Source organism: Mandrillus leucophaeus, unplaced genomic scaffold (genome assembly GCF_000951045.1).
Source record: "Mandrillus leucophaeus isolate KB7577 unplaced genomic scaffold, Mleu.le_1.0 Scaffold7, whole genome shotgun sequence".
NCBI lineage: Eukaryota > Metazoa > Chordata > Mammalia > Primates > Cercopithecidae > Mandrillus > Mandrillus leucophaeus.
In genome coordinates, this window is record NW_012107585.1 from 2,715,259 (window position 1) to 2,736,285 (window position 21,027).

General features: G+C 45.4%; 1 protein-coding gene across 1 annotated transcript in view; it reads right to left on the bottom strand.

Annotated features, from left to right (window-relative positions):
- The window catches only part of KSR2 (kinase suppressor of ras 2), a 523,630-nt gene that overhangs the window by 201,232 nt on the left and 301,371 nt on the right, over positions 1-21,027 (bottom strand). The window lies entirely within an intron of this gene.

Genomic DNA, 21,027 nt, shown 5'->3' on the forward strand with positions numbered 1-21,027 from the left:
CCTTCTTCTCAGCCCACCCACGGCTCTGTCTGGCTCTTGGTCCAGTGCCTGCCAGGAGTCTCAGACGGTGCCCACCTTAGGAGTTCAGCAGGGAGGGTGCTCCCCCAGATCATAGGCTGGATCTGATGGGGTGCCTCACAGGCAGCTGCCAGAGATCAGAAGAGTGATACAGACGAGGGACCCTGGGTGCCCCCACCCTTCATCGCTGTGCCCACCATAGCAGCATTGCTGCAGGAGAGCAGGTGCAGCTTGTAGGAATTACACTATTCTGGGGTCACACTCCCCAGATTCAAATAACTAGTCTCACCAACCCTGGGTGAGTCCATTAAACTTCTCAAGCCTCAGTTTTCTTGCCTACAAAAGAGTCCTCCTTTGGAGAATTGTGGAGTGAATTTAAAAATGCCCATAAGTGACTCAATACAAAGTAGAAACGTGAATTATTATTATTATATTATGGATATCTGTCTGATAGTTCCTTCAGAAGAAAGAATCTGCAGCTAAAACCAAGCAGAAGCTTCTGGAAAGTGTGGTTCTTCTCTTGGGGACTCTTTAAGAGCCAAGAGATTGAACGGTATTCTTTGTACACTCTGTGCCCAGCAAAGCGAGTCACATAGAGAAGGAACTTAAATATTTGTTGAATGATCTCTAAATGGTAAAAGGAAGGAAGGTAAAGAGGAGCTCTTCCAGGGACCCCTCAGCTCACAGCCTTTGATCCATGGCCAGTTACAGATTCATTCAAGAGAAGAGAGAGAGGTGATGTCTGATCTCAATCCTACACATGGGCATTGGTCTCACCCCACCAGTGAGTGAGCATCTGCCTTCTGCCTACAACATGGTGCATTCATGGCAACAATTGTGCAATAAAGCCAGGGGCTCTCCCTTACACAGAATCATAAAGGTAATGCATAGGTAACTCACTGAAACAGGTAATGGCGTGATATTTAAGCAATTAATAGAAATGTGTTATGAGTGCTAGTATCCATCAGAGTTAAGCTTATGACACAATCTGATACTATCAAAAATAAGTGCAATGTATACCGAAGGCTGAGAATAACTATGCCCTCAAGAATGGATCCGTCACATGCTGGCCATTTCTTAGTATAGAGCTATCCTGTCCAATAACAGAGCTACTCGTCCACATTAGCACTTGAATTTGTGGCAAGGCTTGACTGAAATAGGCTTAGAATGAAAAATAATAATAATAATGGACAATATCTAACAATACTTTTGTAAGCATCAAATGTTGGGGTAAATAAAATACATTGCTAAAAAAAAAAAAAAAAAAGAGGGCTGGGTGCAGTGTCTCATCTCAGTAATCCCAGCACTTTGGGAGGCCAAGGTGGGAGAATAACTTGAGGCCAGGAGTTTGAGACCAGCCTGGGCAACATAGCAAGACCCTGTCTCTATAAAAAATTTAAAAATTAGCCGGATATGGAGGCATGTGCCTGCAGTCCCAGCTACTCAGGAGGCTGAGGTGGGAGGATCACTTGAGGCCAGCAGTTTGAGGCTGTAGTGAGCTATGATTGTACCACTGCGCTGCAGCCTGGGTGACACAGTGAGACCCTGTCTCTAAAATAATAATAATGATAACAATAAAATTTAAAAATGATAAAGAAAGTGAGGGGCTTAGCAATTATTCACAGTCTGTTGCTGAAATAAAAAAAAAAGCAGGGTATTTAAGATTCTTTTAGAATTGTTTCTTTTTTTCTAGGCATCTTCCTTGCCAACAGATTATTAGGAGGTGAAATTACTCCATTTCCAACAGGACCTCTCATACTGAGAGAGAGATGGAAAGGAGACACTAAAAACAAGGATTCCAGCCAGGTGCTGATTAAGCTTTCATCTGAAACGGAGAGAATACAGCTCTGAAATTATAGGCATAAAACATGGACATTTAAAATTTTTCAACTTGATCAAACAGGAGGTTTCATCATCATAATAACAACAGCAACAACAGCCAGTGTTACTGCTGCTTTGATTTGAGTGCCGACTGTCCTAGGGACTGTATCAAGTGCTTTGCTTTTCATGTATGACCTCACTTAAGTGCCATAGTAACCCTAGGTGGGAGATGCTGTTATTATCCTCTCCCCAACGATGAGGACTCCAAAGTAAAGAGACCAGGGATGCGGTGAAAGTGGTCCCAGCCCTGAAACCAGGCAGTATATGGCACCAGGGTGCATCTCTCAACTGCACCCACACCAGACCCTGTGTGTCAGTCCCAACCCCACATCATCACCCACCCCAAGGTCAGCTATACTGAGAAGTTTGATTTGGGACATGCTCAGGTCAGAGGCACAGGGGTGGCCAAGAACTGAGCCCCAAATCTTCACTTTTGCTTCATCCACCTCTTTTCTTGGAACCCTTTCACCAGAACCACCCAGAAACCCCATACAGATATTTCCCTTTGACCCCCTGTCTCCAGCACTGAGCCCTTTTGCTCTGGAGTAATTAAAGAGAAAAATGCTGTAATAGATGAAGGAGACGGGGCGGGGACCCTGGAGAGTCCCTGTTTAGTGGCCCCCATGGAACGGCAAAGCTGCCCCTTACAGAGTGTTTCTACCATTTCTCTCCCTCCTCCACCTGGTGAACCCCTACACATACTCCATGGTCCAGTTCAAATATTAACGTGTATAATGCCCTCTCCAACCCACAGAGTCAGGTAACTTATAATGCCCTCTCCAACCCACAGAGTCAGGTAACTTATCATTCCCTCACCTCACTCTCTTAGTACCTGCTTTCCCATCACATGCTGGAAAAGACCCAATTTCCTTAACATGGTCCCCAATATCTACCCACACACACACACCTGGGTCTGGCTCTAGGGCCTTCTCACTCTTTGTATATGCTCTCTCCACCACCTGGAGTACCCTCTGTTGCTTTGCCTGGTTAAACCCTATTTGTCTTTTATGACTTGGCTCTGATGTCCTCTCCTCCAGGAAGTCTTCCTTGATATCCTAATTCATTTCAGCATGAGTCAGGTGTTCTTCCTCCAGGAAGTCTTCCCTAATACTCCCTCTTCCCTCCTAGACTTGGCTGGGTATTCCTTCTCAGTTCTCTCTCTCTCGATTGATTGATCATTAGATACACAGATAGATAGATAGATAGATAGATAGATAGATAGATAGATAGATAGATAGACAGACAGACAGACAGACAGATAGACAAACAGATTGATGGCTACAGTTTCCCATTTTTTCACATTTGCTGTCTTCCAAGTAGACTGTGGTCTTTGAGGGCAATGACTCTGTACGGTTCATTTTCCTATTCTTGGCAACCAGCACAGAGCCTGGCACACAGTAGGCGCTCATTAAATGCTTACTAAATGACTGTTCTGGATTAAGACTCTGGCACACATCACATTCCCTTTTAATTCTTTGCCTTCCACACGTGACTGTAGGCTCCTTAAGGTCAGGAACCATGTGGTTTTCCCTGTTGGATCCTTCATCCCTTAGCTTGGTACTAGTTGAATGAAATGAAACTTTTCAGTGGGCTTGAAAACATTTCTTCCCTTCCCAAGGAGCGTGCTTAACAGCGCTTAGTTCAAAGCTGCATCCAAAAGGAATCTTTCAGCTCCTCCTACCCACCTCCCCCAAACTCCCGTCCTGCCTGCCCGGGAGTGGAGCGCCCTCTTGTGGCCAGAGCACAGCCTCCTTGCAGATTTTCAGAATCCCTGGATGGAGAGTTTAGAAAAGTCTGTTGGTTTAAGCCTGGGGGCATCCCACACAAGCAGCTGAAAAGTCCCACTGTGCAGGAGGCCTGCTGCTCGCTGGCTTGAGGGAGTCTAAGCATGCCTGCAAAGTCTCCTTAGTGCCTGGAACGCCAACTCTGCTTATCTCCCCCAGGGCTCACGGCGAGGACCAGAAAGGAGCTTCCCCGGCGAGGACCAGAAAGGAGCTTCCAGTTACAGCAGCACATACTGGCTGACTCTTTCTTGCCCATGGTCAGAGAAGAAAGGAAAGCAAGGCAGGGCTTGGGGGGTGGGTGGGGGGGAGCGGTTCCATTTCATCATTTCATCCCACGCAAATGCTCAATGTTGAAGATTCAAAGAAACATCCATACACGGACACAAATGACTGTTCCTAATGACTGTGACTGCGTACTTAAGATTTAGTGAATATTTTGCAGCATGTCCCACAGATGCAGTGTAATTTAGTGGTTAAACTCATAGGCCTTGGGATCAGAGAGACTGGGACTTCAGTCCTGATTGTGACCTTGAGAAAGTGATCTCAGTTTCCTCATCTGGGCAATGGGGACAATACTAACACAATCTCAGAAGGCTACTGTGAGAATTCTATGAGATAACAAGCTTGGCACGGGACCCAGCACAGAGTGAGGGTTCAGGTGATGTCACCTGCTATTAAAGTCACGATGACCAGATCAAATTAGATGTCTGTATAGCTATGGAAATAGACTGGAAAAAGCCAAAATTGAAGCCAAGTTGCAATTTTCACCCGAAATATTCAACAAACTTTTTTTTTTTTTTTTGAGACAGAGTCTCGCTCTGTCACCCAGGCTGGAGTGCAATGGTACGATCTCGGCTCACCGCAACCTCTGCTTACAGGGTTCAAGGGATTCTCCTGCCTCAGCCTCCAAAGTAGCTGGGACTACAGGCATGTGCTACCACACCTGGCTAATTTTTGTGTTTTTAATAGAGACGGTGTTTCACTATGTTGGCCAGGCTGGTCTCGAACTCCTGACCTTGTGATCTGCCCACCTCAGCCTCAGCCTCCCAAAGTGCTGGGACTACAGGCGTGAGCCACTGCACCCAGCAATATCCAACACACTTTCAATCTATCATGGCCCTTAGTGAGTGAAGAGGACACAGCAAAACCCTCTGGTGATGGATAACCACTATCATCTCCGAAATCCTGACAGGAGCCTTGAGGCACTGTGCCAAGTGACAAGACCAGATTCTCCGGCAAGAAGAACCAAGTCTGACCCAGCACAAGTTTAGCAGGAGCTCAATGACCTCAGAGTCAATCTGTTTTACCAACCATGGCCACAGATGGAGGGGAGAAGGGGTATATCTAAATAAGGGTTAGTTGGACAGAAGGATGGACGAAAAGATGCATGAATGGAAGAATGGAAAGAAGGAAGGGTGAAAAAGTGGAAGGATGGAATTGATGAAGGACAGAGAGGATGGGAGGATGGGCACACAGATAAAACGGAGGGAGGATGGGGGAGAAAGATGAAAGAATGGAAGGATAAATGGATGAAATAAAAGTGAGAATGAGAAAACAGAAGAACGGACAAAGGAATGGAGAAGAATGGGAGAATGGAAGGATGGACAGATGGAAGGAGGATGGCAGGATAGACAAATGGAAAGAGGAAGGAAGGATGGAAAAGGGAAGAACGGTGGGATGAAAAGATGGAAAGAAAGAAGGGCAGAAGAGGGAATGGGAGTAAAAGAAAACAAGAGAATACATGGCTATTTGATTAGAGTAGGGTGGAAAGAAATCCCATATTGCTTCCTACCCATCAAGGAAGCCTTCATGGACAAGACGTGGGATTCACCTTTTCCATCCACCCTCATTACCAAGGCATGGTCAGAGGGGAAAAAACAGACACAAATGACTGTTCCTAATGACTGTGACTGTGTACTTAAGATTTAGTGAATCCCACGTTTGCAGTGTATCCCACAGATGCAATTAAAAAGGACATTCTTTCCCATGATCTTTGTAGGATATTAGATATCTGTCACACAGATGTCTCATCTGGAAATAAGGCCAATTCAGAGAAAATCAACAAAAGGAGGTGGCACAAAACATTGGAAAGGGAAGCCCCATACTCTGGGGCCATATCAGCCCTGGGTGTACCATGGTGCTTTCTGCGTGGGCCAGCAAGTCAGGGCTCCCTGACAAGGTAAGCTGTGCAGAGGGGCTGGGCTAAGCCGAGGCTGCACATCTATTTAGGGAAAGGCACTCAGCTCCAGGCCATCACCTGTGCTTAGGAAAATACAAGTGTTTCCCAAGTCCAGCAAGGGACTCTTCCAGTGTTGGAATCTGGGAAACCTCCTCTCACTTTTCTGATGCCCAGTTTACATAGAGTATCAAAACTGAAAAGATCCCAAGAAATCTTACATTGTCTTTGAACGAGTTCATTATTCTCCATCTCTAGCCCCATTGTTCTGGTCCAAGCCACCAACTTCCTCTCACCTGGGCTGCTGCTGCCTCCTCACTGGAATCCCAGACTCACTTTTATTTGGTTCCATTTTTGCTTTTTTGTTATATTAAGGTGAAATTCACATAATGTAAAATTCACCATTTTAAATGGAATAACTCAGTAGCATTAAGTTCATTGATCATATTGGAAGATCACAACCTCTATCTAGTTTCAAATGCTCACAACTTCAAAAGGAAATCCTTTACACATTAGTCACTCCCATTTCCCCTTTCCTACAGCCCCTGTCACCACCTTTCTCTCTCTATGGATTTGCCTATTCTGGATATTGCATATAAATGGAATCCTACAAGATGTGGTCTTTTGTGTCTGGTTTCTTCACTCAGTACAATGTTTTTGAGGCTCATCCGTGTTCTAGCATGGATCAGCACTACATGCCTTTTCATGGTTGAGTAATTGGATCCCACTTTGGATGCTTTACAAGGTATTCTCTATTCAGCAGTCAAAGGCAGGCTTTAAAAAGTACACATTGTATCATGTCACTCTTTTGCTTAAAACCCCACAAAGGTTTCCCGTTGTTCTCTCCTCTTATGGTCTATAAAAGCTTCCTAGGACCCTCCACACCTACCCTCCAACTTCTTGTGTCATCTTGGACTACAGTTGTTCTGGTCATCTTTCTGGTCCTTGACCACACTAAATGCTCTACCTCAGGGCCTCTGCACATGCTGTTTCTGCTGCCTGGGACATTATTTCCCATTCTGCTTGTTAGTGGTATCCTACTCATCGTTAAGGTGCCACTTCCTTAGAGATGCCATCCTTAACTCCCAAACCAGCCAGATCTCCTGGTTACACCTGCTCCCAGTACCACCTGCTTTCCTTGTTAGAATGCATCCCAGCTGGAATTCTGCATTTACTTATGTGGTTACCAGAGGACTATCTGTCTCCCCTAGGGCCCGTGCCCATGACACAAAAAGGGCCTGTATCCTCACCATCTAGCATAAGGCACGGATCCAGAAGCTGGGTCTACAGATGCTCACCCTAGCCCATGTATCCCACCTCAAGCAAGGACGATGTGACACCTTCTATTTGGGGGGAATTCTAAAGGAATGTGACCCGGTCTCCATTTGCAAGTCAGAAGGGCTGGTTTAGCAGCATCTTCCCAGTTAATTCCCAAGTAAGGGCTCTTCAAGGACAGAAACACAATTTCTTTTTCTGACAATTTCTTCTGTCAGCCCCTGGCCACCCTTGGCCTAGGTCTGGCAGGTGGTTGCACATTCAGAAAACTGAATCGATACCCTTTTGCCAGCCCACCTCTCCCAGCCTTCGTCACAGAGATTGTCAAGGGAAGCCCCAAACTGATGTTTAGTCTTTGCACCATTTCCTTTTCCCAAAGTGTGCTGGGGTCTGAAACAGAGCTGCCGGCTCACATGGCCTCAGCTTCCTTGAACATGTGGTTGTGTCCCCTTGAACTCAAAAGCCTTCACCCGGCCAAATCCCTCAGCATCTCATTAACTGTGTCTGCAGCATCTGGCCCAGCCAATTGGGAGGAAATGGCAGGGCTGGGAACAGGCAAGCTCCTCACAAGCCTGCTTTGAGGACAGGCAAGAGCACACATTCTCACCCTGTGCAGCAAAATGCTAATCCAGTAACCATTTCCCCAAACAGGAAAAATCCCTACTGGTCTGACACAGGGCTGTGAGCTGTCCCTATCAAGTGGCCCTTTTAAACCCTTTGCTCTTGGGCTGATCCAATGACCCAAGAGGAGGCTTCCAGGAAAGACTCTTTTCAAAATCAAAGAATGCACAATGTTCTGGGGCAGCAGAGCTTACGAGCCCTCGGCTCAGCTGCTCAGAGCCCAGGAAAGGGAACAGTTTGGAAAAGCAAAGCCCCGTTATGTATAACATCACAGGGATGTTTATTGAGAATCTGCTCTGTTCTTGGCCACAGGCGATAGCCCTCATTTCTGGCTGGAGCACTCCCCAAGCATGGCATTAATCAACCAGGGCCCTGGCAAAAAAAAAAAAAAAGTGGGGGGCATGGATGAGCCAGTGAAATAGCACAAGCTGCATTTCCCCAAGTGTGGAGGAACATGCAGTCCTTTTAAAGGAGACATGTATGCATCTTTTTGCATTTTAATAAAATTCAAGAAATAGACTTTGCATGTCAAATCTATAATTTCGTAGTAATTATTTTCTATATGCAAAAGATACTAAGAAGGAGAAAAAGAAGAAGGGGGGAAGAGAAAGAAGGATGAGAAAAAGGAAGACAAAGGAGAAAAAGGAAGAGAAAAAGAAGAACAAGAAGACAAAGAAGGAAAAGAAGATGTTGGCTAAAAAATGTTAAGTAAACTGTAGTAGAGATCCCACCCAAATGGCTAAAAATAGATTGACAGTTACAAATGTTGGCAAAGATATAAGGCAACCACAATTCTTCTAAAATCCTGGTGGGAGTGTAAATTGGTACAACCGTTTTTGAAAAATGACTTGGCAGTATCTACTAAAAAAGCTCTGACCCAATGATTTTACTCCCAGGCATGTACCTAATCAAAATGAGTGCCCATGTCTGGAAAAAAAAAAAAAGACCTTTGTAAGAATGTTCATGGCAGCATTATTCATAAGGGCCACACAAACACTGGGAACATCTCAATGACCATAAATAGTATAAGGGCTAAATAAGTCATAGTGTACAAATGCTATGACTTGAATTCTCAAACACACAAAGTCTGAGAATGACAGTGAACAAGTGGAGAAGGGTGTCCATCATTGGGATAAGGTGATGATGCCAGGCCTGGGAAGCAAGAAGCTCTCCTTGAAGAAGGGAGCATACAATAGCATCATCAAAGGCATCCAGAGAAAAGATGTGCAAGGAATACTTGGCCAAAGTGCCTTTTCTCCCCACACTGAGTTTTTGGTCTTAAGACATTCTCTCGGTTCTCACCATCAATGCATGTTATGGGCTGAATTTTGTTGCCCCCTCAAGTTCCTATGTTGAAGTCCTAACCCCTAGGACTTCAGAATGTGGCTGTATTTAGAGATGGAGACTTTAAAGAGGTGACTAAGCGTAAATGACATCATAAGGGAGAGCCCTAATCTAATATCATTGGTGTCTTTATAAGAAGAGGACAAGACACCAGACACCGGCTTACATAGGAGCTGCCATGTAAGGACACAGCAAGAGGATGGCCATCTGCAAGACGGAGAGAGAGGCCTCAGGAGAAACCAACCCTGCCAACACCTCGATCTTGGACTTCCAGCCTCTAGAACTGTGAGAAAATACATTTCCATTGTTTAAGCCCCTCGGTCTGTGGTATTTTGTCATAGCAACCCTAGCAGACAGTACCCTCATCTCAAGGGATTCTTTGGCATCATAACTAGAACAAGAAAAATACCTACCGCTTTTTGTGGGATAGTTACTGGGGACTACACATAGGACTGGCCACTCTATGAAATTCTTATTCTAGCGGTGTCTGAATTTCTTTGTTTGCTGTCTCTGCCAACTAAAATACGAGCTCTATCTCAATCTTGCTTACTAATGTTGTCTCCAAGGCCTAGAAAAATGTCTGACACACAGCGTGTCCTCCAAAACTATACTTTGGATGAATGTACAAGTGAATATTAACATCAAGCCTTGTAGGCAGTTCCATCTTACAGATGAAGAAACTGAGTCCAGAAAGTTCTGAGCTGCTTTTTTTTTTTTTTTTTTTTTTTAGACAGTCTCACTGTGTTGACCAGGCTGGAGTGCAGTGGTGTGATCTTGGCTCACTACAACCTCTGCTTCCTGGGTTCAAGCCATTCTTCTGCTTCAGCCTCCCAAATAGCTGGGATTACAGGCATGTGTCACCAAAGCCCAGCTAATTTTTTTTTTTTTTTTTTTTTTGTATTTTTAGTAGAGATGGTGTTTCACCATATCGGCCAGGCTGGTCTTGAACTCCTGTCCTCAAGTGATCCACCCAACTCACCCTCCCAAAGTGCTGGGATTACAGGAGTGAGCCACCATGCCCGGCCAGTGCCAGGCTTCTAACCCAATTTGTCCAGATCCAGAGCCCAGGCTCTCACAGCTACATGAGGCTCCATCCCACTCTGGTGCCAAAAAGAGGATACTACCCCCTGCCCCCATCAACCCCTGCCAAGCTTCAGATTGCAGACATCTTCACGTACTAGGAGTTAGGATTCCCAGACTCTCTGGGTGAGACCTACATGACTTCCTTCTCACTGTGACCCAAGACCTTGACCACAAGGCGATTCGGACTGAAGAACAGATTTCTTGCAAGAAGCAAAGGAGTTCTCCTCCAGGTACAAAACAGAACTGCTGAGGTACCTAAGAGGTGTTACCTGCATCTGTCCTCTCAAACCAAGCATCCATGACACAGGATCTGGCCTGGGAGGAATATGGTTCCCCTATGGCCATGGGATCTGTTTGGGGATAACGCAGCTCTCAGAGAATGATCCATGTAACCCTGAAGGGACTTCTGTAGTGCAAAGGCAGGTTTTATGTGGGTGAGGACAATGGACAACATGATGTGGGCAGCAGGGACTGAATGCCAAATGGCCCTGGATGATGGTCCTCCTCCCCTTGTACCAGCTGTGTGGTCTTGGATAAGTCACTTCTCCTTTCTGAGCCTGTCTCCTCATTTCTTAAAGAGGGATATCATCCAAGGGTGGTGATGGTACATGAGACAAGGTCTGCTGAGGGGTCTGCCAGGGAAGGGACATGGCATCAGTGGCACCAGAAGGAGAGACTGGCATCACCCTCTTGGCATGAATCCCTTTTGTTTCTAGTAAATTTCCTACTTCATGAAGGCACATGGCCCAAACTCTGTTTCCCCTGTCTGCTTTCACCTTGAACCTGCTCTGGCTCAGCTTCTCTGTGCCTTCACTCTCCTAGGACCCAATACTGTCTTCTCTCCACATATCCTTAAAGACTGAATTCAAGTCTGAGCTCCTTTGAATCTTCCAGAACCATCCAATTCAGGTTGCTATCACCAGCACTCCATGTGCGTCAGCACCATGCCTGAGCATTTCCTATGGCCCAGGTACCAGCTCTCCATGTGCATTAACTCATGCAGTCCTCACAACAACCCAACAAGGAAGGTACTCGAGTTACACCCATTCCATAGATGGGGAAACTGAAGTTCAGAGAAGTTATGCGGCACTTGGTGAAAAATTCAGCACACACCAACCAAACACACTCTCTAAGTATGATGCACTGTGTTCTTACACTTCAGCGTGTAAAGGGAAATAGAAGACACAGCTTCCATTGTCAGCAACCCTGACTTGTGTATCACATTTGCACCAGCACAGACCTGGCCATGAGGCAGGAGTCTTTGACACCTGCAATAAGGGTATGGATGTCTCAAGACACAGCAGAAATCTCAAATCAGATGTGGTGATCCAGTAACTGGTTCACTGAGAGTAGGTCATCCATGCTGTCTTTTAGGCCATCTGGGTGTGTAAAACTGAACAATTCCTGGGTTATGGGTAGGGCATGGTTCTCCCTTTGTTCTCAGGAAGATTGCCTGGTGGTCTGAACTGGGCAGCTCTAGCCAGGTTCTTCCAGAACAGGGGTTCCAGAAGAACTATGGGCCAACCAATGGCCAAATCCGGCCCTCACCTTGTTTTGGTAAAGAAAGTTTCCTTGGAACACAGTCATGCCTGTTCATTTACATACATATTGTCTGTGGCTTCTTTTGCCTGACAATAGCAGGGTTAGTTGTGACAGAGTTGGCATAACCCCAAGCTGAAATATTTATTATCTGACTCTTTATGGAACAAATTTGCTGATCCCTGTTCTAGACTACCTGTCCACAGATGTCAAGAGCAAACTTGTAAGAGAGCCTGCTTTAAGGATCTGCCTAGGATTTATTTTCCCTCAAGATACAGCTTCTCTCTTGACCTTCTGTGTCTAAATAATGAACATTCTCTATTCCTGTTCACTCCTCTCCCCATATCCCTGAATTGTGTGCCACTGTGACTGGGTTATGGGGAGGGAAGTGAACAGGAACATTCTTTAATGATCAGTATAAATCCCTTTGTCTAAATCTATGCTGTTCTTTACAGATATTAACATTTTAATTAAAACAAGACAAAATTTAAAATTCTTCTTATCAGCCATTATATCCACGATTTAAATGCTCAAAAGCTACATGTGGCCAGTGGCTACTGCACTGGACAAAGCCGGTAGAAAACGTTTCCATCATTTCTAACATTTCTTTTGGACATGGCTGCTCTAAACAATCCCTGCCCCCAGCATTGAAGGATGAGATGATGCATTGTTCTGCGATTAGATCATTTGCTCCATCTCATGTCTCTCTCCTCTCCAAGTCTGGTTTTCACACCCCTCCCAACAATAGTGAAATTAACTGTGCTTAGCAAAAGACTGGAGGCAGCTGAAATATGCATTATAGTGGACTGGTCGATTAAATTATGGTAATTCCATTTGATGGAAACTATGTAGGTGTTAAAAAAGAATCAGGAGAGAGAGAGCACCAACATTTATTATAAAGTGAAAGTGAGAGGAGAAAAAAACAATGGATATGATATAGCCTCATTGTGTCTTTGAAATATACATATTAATTCAAAAAAATGACCTGATAAATATTACTAGGACAGTAAAGTAATTGGATTCCAGCAATGAAGGAGGCAGACAAGAGCTATATTTTCCCTGGGCTTATATCCTGATGGGAGAATACAGACAAACAGATAGCAATGAAGAAATGCTACTTAAGAATAAGAGTTACCATCAGGTGTGGTGGCTCACGCCTGTAATCCCAGCACTTTGGGAGGCCAATGCAAGTGGATCCCTCGAGCTCAGGAGTTTGAGACCAGCCTGGGTAAGATGATGAAACCCTAACTCTACAAAAAATACAAAAATTAGCCAGGCATGGTGGTGCACACCTGTAGTCCCAGCTACTAGGGAGGCTGAAGTGGGAGGATCGTCTGAGCCCCGGAGGTGGAGATTGCAGTGAGCCAAGATCGTGCACTGCACTCCAGCCTAGGTGACAAGGCCAGACCCTGTCTCAAAAATAAATAAATAAATAACGGTAATAAGAGCTTCTACGCAGATAATTAAAATCCAGTGATATGGTAGTGAGTAACTGGGTGAGAAGGCAGACCTGGCATTTTGGCTGAGACCTGAATGTCAAGGAGAAGCCAGATTTGAAAGATTTGAAGGAAGAAGGATCAGGCAGCCTGAGGCAGGGGGAATGTCGCAGAGCCCACAGAACCGGCGCAAGGCCAGGACAGGGAAATTCAGAGTGAGTGCCAAGGAAAGGGCAGAGGTGAGGTCGGGAGGCAGCAGGGCCAGATCACTGCAGGTCCTTGTTAGGAGGTAGGGTTTTATTCTGAGAACCTTGGGAAGCTGTTGGAGGACTTTCAGAAGGAAGATAATGGAATTGGATTCTGCTTTTAAAAGATCACTTTAAAGTCTTTAATCCACCTTGAGTTGATTTTTGTATAAGGTGTAATGAAGGGGTCCAGTTTCGGTTTTCTGCATATGGCCAGCCACTTCTCCCAGCATTATTTGATAAATATGGGAGAAATAGAAACACTTTCACACTATTGGCAGGAATGTAAATTAATTAAACCATTGTGGAAGACGGTGTGGCAATTCCTCAAAGATCTAGAACCAGAAGTACCATTTGACCTAGCAATCCTATGACTGGGTGTATACCCAAAGGAATAGAAATCATTCTATTATAAAGATATATGCACACGTATGTTCACTACAGCACTATTCACAATAGCAAAGACATGGAATCAACCCAAATGCCCATCAATGGTAGACTGGATAAAGAAAATGTGGTACATATACACCAAGGAATACTATGCAGCCATAAAAAGGAATGAGATCATGTCCTTTGCTGGGTCATGGACTGAGTTGGAAGCCACCATCCTCTGCAAACTAATGCAGGAACAGAGGACCAAGCACCACATGTTGTCACTTACAAGTGGGTGCTGAACAATGAGAACATGTAGACACAGGGAAGGGAACAACACACACTGAGGCCTATTGCAGGGGCCGGGGGAGAGAGAACATTAGGAAAAATAGCTAACGCATGCAGGGCTTAACTAGGTGATGGGCTGATAGGTGCAGCAAGCCACCATGGCACACGTTTACCTATGTAACAAACCTGCGTGTCCTGCACATGCACTTCAGAACTTGTTTTGTTTTGTTTTGTTTTTGAGACGGAGTTTTGTTCTCATTGCCCAGGCTGGAGTGCAATGGCGATATCTTGGCTTACTGAAACCTCTGCCTCCCGGGTTCAAGCTATTCTTCTGCCTCAGCCTCCCGAGTAACTGGGATTACAGGTGCGCACCACCACACCAGGGCTAATTTTTCATATTTTTAGTAGAGATGGGGTTTCTCCCTGTTTCAAGCTGGTCTCGAACTCCCAACCTCAGCTGACCCACTGTCTTGGCCTCCCAAAGTGCTGGGACCACAGGCATGAGCCATCGCGCCTGGCTGTACCTCAGAACTTAACATTCAAATTAAAGAGATCACTTTGCCAGATGTGTAGAGAGTTGACCAACAAGAATGGAACAAGAACGGCAACAAGAATGGAATTGGGGGATCTGGAAAGGAGGGTGTTGGAGTCACCCAGGCAAGAGAGGATGGTGGCTTGGAGCAGGGTGGAGGTCATGAGGGTGGAGGGAGGGGACTTGACTGGGACACAGCTCTCCCAGGACTTGCCAGCAGTTTCAGTGTGTTGGGGGTGAGAGGCAGAGGAGTCAGATGCCTCCTAAGTTGAAGCTTCAAATAGATGCACTGAGTCTTAGATGCACGCACATACGTATCAACATTTTCTGGAAAGACAGGCAAGAGGCAGTTGGCAGGTGAGGGGGCTGTGGATTTGGGGAGCAGACACTTTGTTACTTTTAGAGTTGTCTCTGCTATTTGAATTTAGTAACAGAAGCATTCTTTTATAAAAATAAGACATAATTTTTAGTTATATAGTAGTCATATATAAATAGTATATGACATATACTTTTTTTTTTTTTGCCTAGAATGTTTTCTTTTTATTTTTGTCAAAGGAAAAAAGTTTTAGAAAACAGAAAAACAGACATTAAATAACAGGGTCAACTTTTAATATTTTGATGATATTTCATTATTTTTTCAAGAAGTTACACATAAAGATCAAATTTGAGTTGGATTTTTGTTTCCTAAGTAGCTGCTATAAGTTAGCTGGTAACTGGTATCTTGGATTTAGTTGGCAAATATGAAAATGTAGTTGTGTATAAATTCCTAGAAATTAAACACATATCCTACACCTACATAAATTTATATGTTATATGTATATTGGAACATTTACACCTGAAAAATATGCAAGATGTTTTAAGAACAGCTAGATAGTGCTTATTTAGAGATTAAACTTCGCTCAGTGACAAATCATCTCTTGATACCTAACAGACCTCCTACCAAGGCTAGATTTGAAGAATGAACGAAACGTTCCTTAAATACATATTCCCCTCTTGTCCACTAAGATGCTGCTTCTGATGTAGGGCAAGAGAGGGATAAAGAAAGGGAGAGGAAAGGAAGGATGTCCTGAGGCAGAGGTTGCCAAATCTTTTCTGCAAAGGGCCGGAGAGGAAATACCTTTGGCTTTGCAAGTCACTTGCTCTCTATTACAACTCTCCATCTCTGACTTTGTAGCAGAAACTCAGTTGCAGACAATGTGTAAGTGAACAGGTATGACCATGTTCCAATAAAGCTATTTACAAACATAGGCAACGGGCTGAACTAGGCCTCTGGGCTAGATAGTAGGTTGGGTAGTTTCCCAACCACTGTTTTAATAGGATCTAGACTTACCTTAAAGTAGGGAAGTGAAAACAAAACACTAAGAGTAGCCCCTGAACCCCACTTCCCATCAACTGGTTCCCCGAGAGCCCTCATGTCTGCCACTGGGACTTTATCTAGTGTCTCTCCTTTCCTCATCCGGACCCACCCCTCCTGGGATGGCTTAGGTCTCCTCCACAGCTCTGACCACAGTTCTGAGGTACACATTGATTTTTCTGATGACTTGATGAGTATGGGCCTCTCCCACTGGTTTGGGAGTGCTGGGAAGGCAGGGGTTGGGTTTAACTTCTTTCTGGCTCCCAGCACTCAGCTTAAAGCCTGGCATATAGTAACGGCTCCATAAAAACAGTTTAACTAAACAAATACATGGAAGTCCAAGTATTTCCACTGTATTATTACATGAACGCTCACGGGCTTTCCACGGAAACGAGCGGGGCGGGGGGGTGGCACGCCAGTGGATCCAATTTTCCTCGATGCCATGAGAGAGGCAAGGCCGGCACCCACCCTCTATACATATTTCCAACAGGAGGCATTTACTGCGTAGAGTGGCCATGTGGGGTTTAGCTGGCAGGAGAGGTAAGTGCCTGTACCAGCCCACCTCGGGGAGGGAATTCCAATTCTCACACAAATGCCTATGTCAGCACCAAGATCTCTCTGTTATCACATGCCAGAGGCCAGGCACTATGCTCAGGACACATTACCTCATTTGGAGTTGGAGCAATTATGACTTCTATTTTGCAATTAAGGTAACCGGCGTTCCCGATAATTAATGTACGCAGATCACAATTCAACACAGCCTGGAGTGTGATGGCAGTTCTGGCTGATTTCAAAGCCAGTTCCTAATCACTCTATTAATTCTACCGTAAGAGTTGATCACATATATTCCCATTTTACAGAGGTACATGTGCAAACAGGTTGTCAATTTCAGGGTTAGCCAAGGAGACTCAATCTTAGACTTGCAATCTTGGAGGGGAGGGGTAGGGGCTGGTCTCAGCCAGTTCTTTAACTGGACACTGACAATGCTGCCTCCACACCATGGAATAATCCAGAAGCCCATGGCTCCCTCTTCCAGTGAAGAACCACTGCACAGCACAACCCAGCCTCCTCCACCATCCCCTGAGCTCATCCAGACAGCGACCCGGACTTTGCCTCTTAGGCCTGATCTGTGTTGGCGTCCAGACCCGTTGATTTTCCTGCATCCCTATGATTAGTGACTAATCTTATTTTTTTGTTCCCAAACCCATAAATCAGTTACAGACCAAATATTTACACAGGCCATCATTTCCGACTGAACCAGAGCTCGTGACAGCCCTCATTATTAAAAAGGATGACTGATTTTGGGCAGAGATTTCATGGCCATGTGGCTGGATGGTTTCTTTTAGGTTTCCTTCCTCCTCCCCTTGCCTGAAGAACAGACAATTTCCAAGATAAATTGGCGCAGAGGTCTGCTCTCACTGTCTCCCCGGGGCCGATGGAACGTGGGCAGGCTTCTGTCAGCCCAATAAGTGATGGCCCCCCGGAGAAATGGCCAGTGCTAGCTTCTGCCCGCATCTCCTGGCCTCCCTCTGGGGCCAAAGAGTGGAACAGGGAGTCATTTGATTCACAATCATTCCCTGAAATCAGAGGCTGTAAAGACAGCAGAGGGGAGGAGCCCAAAAGAGGAAATAGCTGCATCGCCACCTCCAGCCCACGTGACCCATGGGGCAGGGAGTGGTTTGGTCTGTCCAGGTGCCCCACCCCCAACCCACCACGAGAGGCCACATGTTGAGTGGATAAGATCACTGGATGGAGAAGCAGGAGGATGAATTCCTGACCTAGCTCTGTCATTACCTAAGTTATCTTGGACTTTAATGCTGATTCCCCCCCCTGTAAAAAGCAGAGATTTGCTGAAGGTCCCTTTCTATTCATTTTTGCTTCAGTTACCTTGGTCCTAATTATGACAGCTGCCGTTAATTTCACCCCTACTACGTGCCTGGCTTTGTGCTAAGCATTTTAGAGGCATCAGCTCATTTTATTCTTCTTTATCATTTTTTGAGACAGGGTCTTGTTCGGTCACCCAGGCTGGAGTGCAGTGGTGCGACCACAGCTCAATGCAGCCTCAAATCTCTTGGGTTCAAGCCATCCCCCTGTCTCAGTCTCCTCAGCAGCTGGGACCACAGGCACACACCACCACACCCAGCTAATTTTATTTCTATTTATTTGTAGCAGAGATGAGGTCTTGCTATGTTGCCTAGGCTGGTCTTGAACTCCTTGGCTCAAGTGATCCTCCTGCCTTGGTCTTCCACAGGGCTGGGATTACAGGCATGAGCCACCATGCCTGGCCTCATTTTATTCTTTATGATGGGATCTGTCATCTGCAGATGAAGAAACAGAGGGTCAGAGAGTCTAGGTGACTTGTCTAAGGTCACACAGTATATAAGGGGCAGAGCCAGGATTTGAACCTGGTTCTGTCTGACCCCAAAGGTCTTAATCCTAAAATATGTCACAGACTCCCTAAGACCTGGCTTTGCTTGTAACACCTGGAAAAAAAAGCTCATTGTCATCTGGATTCTCAACACTCCGTCATCTCCATAGGAAAGCACCCAGAGTCAGTGTCCTAAGCAAATGCAGCATTCATCATTGTGTACTCAGGTGGTAAGCCAGTAAAAAGCCTCTTCTCTGTGCCAGCAGGAGGTCAGCCGGAAATATTTTACTCAAGGAAACTGATAGTTTTGCCACCTATGGATTATTTTACAGATGCTTCCTTTATCCTGGGAAAAAATAAATGGAGAATGAACCCTTACAAGCATGCCTATTGGAATATATTTCAATCTATGATTCTATGAGATCCACACTGAAATCCATCCATCAGAGCCCGAGAGACAGACAGCGAACAGTATCTACCAGTTCCTGAGGGCTTGGAGAGGACTTGAAAGATGCTGGGGCTGGCTGGCTGCCTGGCTGGGTGCCCAGGGCTAGTTGCTTAACCTCAGTGAGCTCTTAGCTTCCTCGTTTGTAAAATGAGGGGCTTAGAGCAACTCATCCTTAAAAGCTTATCCACCCTCAAGGCGGTGATTCTGTGATGCTGCTCCCTTTCCTCCAAGCTTCTAGCACGACCTTGGGCAGGTCAGAATCTGTGTGGTTTCAGGTCCTCTTATTTATACAACGGGATAACTTCTCCTGCCTCTCTGTCTGCCCCTTGCTTCTGTGGGGGCAAATGAGTCAGTGTGAGCTCAGCAGAGGGCGCAATTAAACATCAGCAAGTATGATCCCACCAGTGTGGAATTTCTAATAATTCAGTCGTGGCTCTCCTACTGTGACTCCAAGAAACAAAGTCTGAATCTCTTTTTCCACGAGAGTTTGAAGAAAAAGAGTTTGTTGCCTGAAATTAGAGGATTTCTTCAAAGCCAGGCTTTTGATGTGCTTTCAACTTTTGCATCCAGCATGAATTTGTTAGGGTAGAAAATTTGCTTATTTGGGATCAAACAGTATAGAGGGTGGGCTCGCTGCAAATTGTCACTTAACATGTTCATCTATGTAATTATTCCTGCTCAGTCAGACTCAGGTATTTCAATATCCGAGCCAAGAGCCTGTACTGCTGTCTTGCAGAGGACACTGGTTTTGTGAGCATCTAGCCTTCACCCAACTCCACCTCAGGGAATTCTCTCTCCTACTCTGTGCATAACCTTACTGGGGGTGTCAACTAGGGGACAATACCGTCCCCTAACTCACCAGGTGCCAATCGGACCAATCTGAATCTCTCTTGGAAATATGAATCTTGAACAGCATGACACACGATGGAAAAAAATATTTGAAGCTCAGTTTAATCTAGTGGTGGTTCCTCCCAAAATCAGCTGTCAAGTCATTCCTGCTACTTAGAGCCCAAAGACACCTGGATCCTGCCCCTTTCTGAGCCTGGGTCTCCAGCTTTCCTGTCAGTCCTCAGAGTTATCCCATAATATCCCAAACAAGTTCATTTTCTGCCTAAGTTAGCTAGAGTTGGCTTCTGTTGTTTGCAACCAAAGATCTTATCTCTAATGTATTACGAGACCTTTAAAGCTGAATTTCCCTTTTAAAAAAAAAAAAAGCCACTGCACCCAGGTACAGTGGCTCACGCCTGTAATCCCAGCACTTTGGGAGGCCAAGGTGGGTGGATTACTTGAGGTCAGGAGTTCGAGACCAGCCTGGCCAACATGGCGAAACCCCGTGTCTGCTAAAAATGCAAAAATTAGCCAGGTGTGATGGTTGGTGCCTGTAATCCCAGCTACTTGGGAGGCTGAGGCGGGAGAATCGCTTGAACCCAGGAGGGGGAGGCTGTGAGCCATCATGCCACTGTGCTCCAGCCTGGGTGACAGAGCAAGACCTTGTCTCAGGGGGAAAAAAAAAAAGTCTATAGCTTAATGTTTTCACTAAGTCAGACTAAGTACCCTCAGCTCCAAAGTTTCTCAAGTCCTTTGGAGTGGGGCCCAGAAATCTGCATTTTATCACACTTTCCAAAGAAATTTCAAGCTCCCCAGAACCACTCCCTGCATTACAATTCTACACCAATAACATCAGCCAGTGTCCAACTGGCAGGTTTGACACCGGCTGATGCTCTGTAGCAAAATACTTTTCACATGCTAGTGACTGCTCAGGCCCTCCAAGAACCAGACTCCAAGGCCTGAATCAGGTTTAGTCCGTAGAGGCTCGATCAGGGTTCGAGTATGCCAGAAGCAAGGAGAAAATGTACTGCCAAAGGACACTCTCCAGGATGGCCATAGGGATACAAGTGCACACGCCATGAAGTCTTTGCTGCTGTAAGTTTTGAGGACAACTCACATTCCTCCGCCTTCCCCACTGGAAAAGTCCACAGTGTTTGTGTCAAACTCTAGGCACCCCGGTCACAACTCATGTAGTAGATCCCCTTCTTTCCTTCCTTCTCTCCTGCCTCTTTTTTCCTTCCTTGCAAATGACACATGCATTACACACATCGTAGGTATTTTCATTGTAAAAGATTCACACACATAGTCCAATTTGGAAGTTCCTCCAACCCCCTTACTCTCACTGTCTGTCTCAGCGTAAACTCTTCTAACTCTTCTGTGACCATAACTACCTTATACCAACACATAAAGAATATGTCCAAACATTATATAAATG